This window comes from Rhamphochromis longiceps, linkage group LG17, assembly GCF_057381845.1.
Source record: "Rhamphochromis longiceps isolate RC_006_pf linkage group LG17, R_longiceps_female_GT1.1, whole genome shotgun sequence".
Classification (NCBI taxonomy): Eukaryota; Metazoa; Chordata; class Actinopteri; order Cichliformes; family Cichlidae; genus Rhamphochromis; species Rhamphochromis longiceps.
This window is the reverse complement of record NC_140573.1, coordinates 21,461,504-21,467,653: the sequence shown is the minus strand read 5'-3', so window position 1 is coordinate 21,467,653 and position 6,150 is coordinate 21,461,504. Positions and strand designations below refer to the sequence as shown.

Sequence of the window (6,150 nt, the reverse complement as noted above, 5' to 3'; positions counted from 1 at the left end):
TTACGGTCAGGGTTGAAATGCCAATCTTATAACAACATTGAAATACTGTGGTAAACCGACGGTCTTACTATAGGGACATTGTAATGATGTTGATTTACCGTTGTTTTTTTGTCATTGATATTTGATCTATTTGTAGTCGACCAGGTGGCAACAACAACATCGAGAAAATGTCTATTTATAGTTGACCATCATTCCGCGCCGGTCACCATCAAAAAGCCATTGATTTGTAGTTGAGCGTTAAATTGCATTGCAACTGAGCGGGTATAAAGTACCGGAGAAAGTAGATTTATTGTTCTTTTGTTATCAATGATTTCTGGTCTAGTTCACCAGCTTTAAAAAATCGTGTCGACGTGCAATTTATGTATAGTTGACTGGGAAATTACAGCAGGGATCACTTGGACTATTCCACAGCACCCCTCTCACAGTGGTACATCCCTCCAGGTAACCAAAACTTTAGACTCAGTTCGAATGCTCACGCGGCATGCCCACGTGACTGTACGTTGCATGCTCACCTAACTTTACGTTGCATGCGTACATGACTTTCCGACACAGCTTTGCAATCTCCCCAGCATGCAGTCTGATGTCGATGTCTTCCCTATAGATGGTATGCTTTTAAAATAGTTTTAAAGCTGCATCACAATGTCATTGTACTCTTATCTTCAAAACACCAATTTATACTCCTGAATGTCATCTTGTTGTGATTTTTTTTCTGTAGATTCCAGAGACTCTGTGAGGCCACTATTACAAGGCAAGTTTGAAAATCTTGGAATTTCACAGTTTACATGGTATAAATGGTAAATGGCCTATATTTGTATAGCGCTTTTACTAGTGTTAAGGTTCAGAATATTGGGATGGACACCAGAGGAAAAAACCCACAATAACAACACTGGTCCGGTCGGGTTGAGTCAAACGATGATTTAATGATCACACACGTGGGAGATGGACACTGTATGCAGACAGTCTCAGATCTCATCTCAAAAAACACATCACCATAGTTTTATGAAATCAGGGTATTAGAACGCCCCCTCATGCGTAGTGACAGGTGTAATACAATCAATGTTGACAATTTTATTTAACACAAAGAATAACATTGTCTCCTTCCCGAGGGCAGACGCTGACTGCCCCCGTCTCCTGGAACCGTCTGTACCCTGCTAAGACACAACATGGCAGCTACAAGGACTCTTTCATTTGTTAAGACCATCAGTGTGTATTGCTCTAAATCAAGTATATAATATTAAATGAATATTGCTGGATCAGCTACTTCTACTTAAACATATTAAAACATGACTAAGCACAAAATCACCAAGAATAACATCTTATAAGTGCTGTGTAAGCGCGTGCGGCCTTCCAAGCTCAAAGCCTTTGCCCTCCATAGATCAGCCAGACTCGCGCTGGCTGTAGCTTTTAACCTTTAATTACCTTGAGCACAACTCTAGAATAAGCAACAAACTGCAATGTGTATGGAATGATCATGGTTACATCTGCAATGGAAAATCATGTTATTATTCTGGTACCTGTAAGAAAAGATCAAACTAAAGTTATCACCATCACTGTAATGCAAAGAATAATGTAAGATCAAAAACTTCAATTTATGCTTAATGCAAAGCTGGTTATATACTTCTAATGAACTAATAATGGCATATTAAAATATTAAATGATAATGAGAAAAACATCCCCTCCTTATTCTACACTAGTCTCTAAGGACCCCAAAGCGCTTTACACATTCAGTCATCCACCCAATCACACACACATTCACACACTGGTGATGGCAAGCTACATATACAAATATCAAATATATGTGACAGGCAAAAACTAGTAAACACTTTTAACAGTTACAACAACTACCGTAATTGTCGGGCTATAAGCCGCTACTTTTTGCACAAGCTTTGAACCCTGCGGCTTTTAGTCAGTTGCGGCTTTTTTATGGATTGTCCAAGATTTTTGTGATATCGTAAGAGGATTTATTTTGTTTGTTCCGCTGTTGTACGGCACTACGTTGACTGGCAGGAGGGCATGTGATCAGACACACAGTATCGGGGTTCAAGAGTGGTATGTTGGTCACGTGTCCATTCGCCAGGCAACATAGTGCTGTACAAGTAGCGCGAAAAACAAACTTCAAATTAACGCTACGCGTTCAGCGGGAGTCGTGGATGACGAGCGGCGATAAACTTGCGAAAAGCAAGTTATGCTGAACTCCACCGGTGGAACCTGACAGCGTGGAAAAGTGTGAAAACATCCATGATCACCAACGGATTTCAAAGGGCTGGACTGCTGCATTATGGAGAGGAAGACACCGCCACGGCCCTTCAGAGGGGGTTCGACTCTGACACTGACAACGAGGATTTCTTTGGTTTTGTAAGTGACAACGAATGAAAGAAGCTGAGAGTGGATGACGTAGCCATCCTGAGCCTGTTCGTATCCGACACTGGAGGAGAGGACTTTGGTGGTTTTAGTGCGCAGGAAGATGGTGGTGAATGACTGACTTTTCTTCTTGTTAAAGCCATGTCACTGCACCTGAGCCTAAAAGGTAGTCTGAATCTATTTTTCTGGTGTGCTGTAGGTTATTGTTATGTACTACATTTGTTACTCATTTATGAAGCACAGTACATGTTTCGTACTTGTAATTACCGCTACTTGTACATATACCTAAAAAGTTATGCAAATATGTACCCATAACTTGTTTTTCAAAATATTAATAAAAGTGATGTCTCCAAACAGCCGTCTCTTTCCTGACAATTCCCTTTGTGCATATTCTCTTACATATGATAAGTCAACATTGAAACACCTGCGGCTTTTAGTCAGGTGCGGCTAATGTATGTACAAAACAGGATTTTCCACTGATTTTAGCTTGTGCGGCTAATATTCAGGTGCGCTTTGTAGTCCGGGAAATACGGTAATATTTGAATGCAGAATGTTACACCATCACTTATGGATATATTCGTTTTTCGCCTCCCACTGCTTAAGCCATTAATCTTTCTAGAATTGTTCTTTGAAACAGATGCGACCTCACAAAAGATGTTAACGATGCTGTCAGACCTGACCAGAGCAGTTAACGAACTCCGTGAGGAGGTCAGAGCCAACCGCCATCCCTGCTGCAATGAATCTGTAGATGCTGGGGTATTGCCTCTGGATTTGCCTTTGCACAACATTGAGGAGCTAAACAATGCAGGGGCAGCCCTTCAATCACCGGAGGCAAATAAGGCAATGGTAAGTATATAAAGGTTATGTACACTTTGTAACTATAAAGTGTAATAGCTATCAGATTTGATTAAAATACATAACATGCCTGTTGATTAAACACACAAGCACTTGCGTACACATTTAAGACATGAGACACGCTAATTCCATCTCTTAAAATGTGTCTATAGGTGAGGCGCTTTGCCTTGATTGGAGGGACCACACTGGAGGTGCGAGTCTGCCGCACCGCCAAACGAGCTGGCCTCGGTACTCAATTGGGCAGGGAAAAAAACAAGGACCAGACAGCAAAAAATGGCATTTAAAGAGACAGCGCAGTGCAGATGCATATTTGGTAAGTTTTATCATTTATTGTAGTTTTATGAGCCTACAGTAAACAATAAAGGGATCAATTGATGTGCTGGGTGTGTTTCACATATCCTATGTCCGGTTTTTGCTATATTACTTTGTCTTTCTTAATAACAAGACTTTCATGTCCGGTTAATCTGGAGATGGAGTCTTTGGTCTTCGGCTTGTTTTGTCAATTAACAAGAGCTTATTCATGTGCTCTAATTCACTTTTTTTGTCTTTTTTTTTCTGTGTGTGTCTATTTTTGTCCTAGATGGCCTGACGCAGCAGGTAGGGGCAAACTCTATGTCTGAGTTTGTCTTTGCTCAAGCAGTCCAGAAATGGCTCAGATATGCTCCGGATTGTAAAAATTAAAAAGTGACGTGAAACATAGAAATCTTAATAGGAAACTTTGTCTTTTAATAAAATATTTTGCAAACGATACATGTCTATTGACCTTTTTTTTTCTTTTCTGTTCTCTGTTACATGATGTGTGATGCTTTCTGTTTTTAGAACTGACTATCAGAATCAGAATCAGAATACTTTATTGATCCCTGGGGGAAATTATTTTTTGTTACAGTGCTCCATTTTAAACCAACATTAAGACAAGACAGACAATACGCTAACTAAGAATAGTACAATATATACATATATATACATACATACATACATAAGTCACTTATAAATAAATATTTGGAAAAGAAACATGTGTAGTTGTAGCAGCAAACAGTGTGTTAAGTGGATGCGTTGTACAGGGAGATGGCCACAGGCAGGAATGATTTCCTGTGTCGTTCAGTGGTGCTTTTCGGTAATCTCAGTCTCTCACTGAACGAGCTCCTGTGACTGACCAACATGTCATGGAGTGGGTGGGAGGTGTTATCCAACATTGTCTTTATCTTGGACAGCATCCGCCTCTCCGACACCACCTTGAGGGAGTCCAGCTCCATCCCCACAACATTGCTGGCCTTACGGATCAGTTTATTAAGTCTGTTGGCATCTGCGACCCTCAGCCTGCTCCCCCAGCATGCAACAGCATAGAGGATCGCACTGGCCACAACAGACTCATAGAAAATCCTCAGCATTTTCTGACAGATGTTGAAGGACCTCAGTCGCCTCAAAAAATAGAGACGACTCTGGCCCTTCCTGTAAAGTGCTGTGGTGTTTTTAGCCCAGTCCAGTTTATTGTCAATGTGTACTCCAAGGTATTTATAGTCCTCCACAATGTCAACACTGACCCCCTGGATTGAAACAGGGGTCAAGTGTTTCCTGGTCTTCTTGAAGTCCACGATCAGTTCCTTGGTCTTTGCCACGTTGAGCTGCAGATGATTCTGCTCACACCACGTGACAAAGGAGTCGACCACAGCCCGGTACTCTGTCTCATCATCCCTGCTGATGCATCCAACCACCGCAGAGTCATCAGAAAACTTCTGAAGATGGCAGGTCTCTGTGCAGTGGCTGAAGTCTGTGGTGTAGAGGGTGAAGAGGAAGGGGGAGAGGACAGTCCCCTGTGGTGCCCCTGTGTTGCTAATCACCTTGTCAGACACACACTGTGGGAGACGTACATATTGTGGTCTTCCTGTCAGGTAATCAACAATCCAGGACACCAGGACTATTGACATGATACATTGTGAGACATTTTTTAACATATAAAGGGTGTCCAATTTGAGGAATAAGTACAATTATGTGTTTAGGTGGTTTAAATATGATGGAAACATGCAGTAGTTTAGTATTGATTAAAATACCTATAAAGAATGGTAGATTTCCAGTCATGATTTCCAGTAACTGTTGTTTCAATAAAAAGCAACTGTGCGAAAGAAGTGGAAAATCAACATCATAGTTCAACAGTGTTTCAATATTAGAATCTGACATTGTTTCGATGTCAACATTATTAGAAAATATAGCGTCGAATCAATGTCAGCTTTCAACATTGATTCAATATCAAAAACTGACGTTTCAATAACAGTAAAGGGTGCAAGTGTAACGTTAGGTCAACGTCACACCTCAACGTTGATTCAGTGTTTCCTTGCTATCTGGATCCCTTCTAGTGCACACCCGTGACATATACAATTATTTAATCCTAACAAAAAAATATTGGAGACTTCCCACGTACCACCAGACATAGGTGGTACACGTATTACAATTTGAGAACGACTGCTATAGTAAATGTTGTGTGCTTTAACCTCTCTAGGCCAAGTGTTAAACTGATGCAAAGTAAACTGAGCAGCCACAGTGAATCAAGCGAAAAGTCCTTGCCATTTTAGATGAAGTGAAGGAGACTCAACTGGTTCATAGCAAGATGTTAAATGCCTTGCTGAAGTAGAAAAATTGATTTAGTTGCATAATTCCTTGAAGGGGTGGTTTTACCTCTCAAAACCCAAGACGATGTTGAGGCTCTTAATGGAAGACTGGAGGACTGCAGTCTTATCTCTGCTGTATTACGTTTACTCCCCCCCCCCCCCCCCCATTCTGTTTGCCAGTGTTCTTTATACAGTAGTCAGAAATAATTCTTTGATATGTTTTTTTCTTTCAGTTTTTGTTTTGCTTACTGTTATTAAGTTCATGAGAACTAAAGCATGTTTTTTTTTCTAACTGCATGTGTTTTATGAGGTCTTACTATAGATGTGAGGG

At 40.7% G+C, this 6,150-nt stretch overlaps 1 long non-coding RNA gene across 1 annotated transcript; it reads left to right on the top strand.

Moving 5' to 3' along the window:
* Positions 1-756: 756 nt before the first annotated feature.
* LOC146649654 (uncharacterized) lies at positions 757-3,910 on the top strand. Its single transcript, XR_014908347.1, has 3 exons — positions 757-3,207; positions 3,369-3,529; positions 3,797-3,910. It is a non-coding gene; the product is annotated as an uncharacterized LOC146649654 (long non-coding RNA).
* The last annotated feature ends 2,240 nt before the right edge of the window (positions 3,911-6,150 follow it).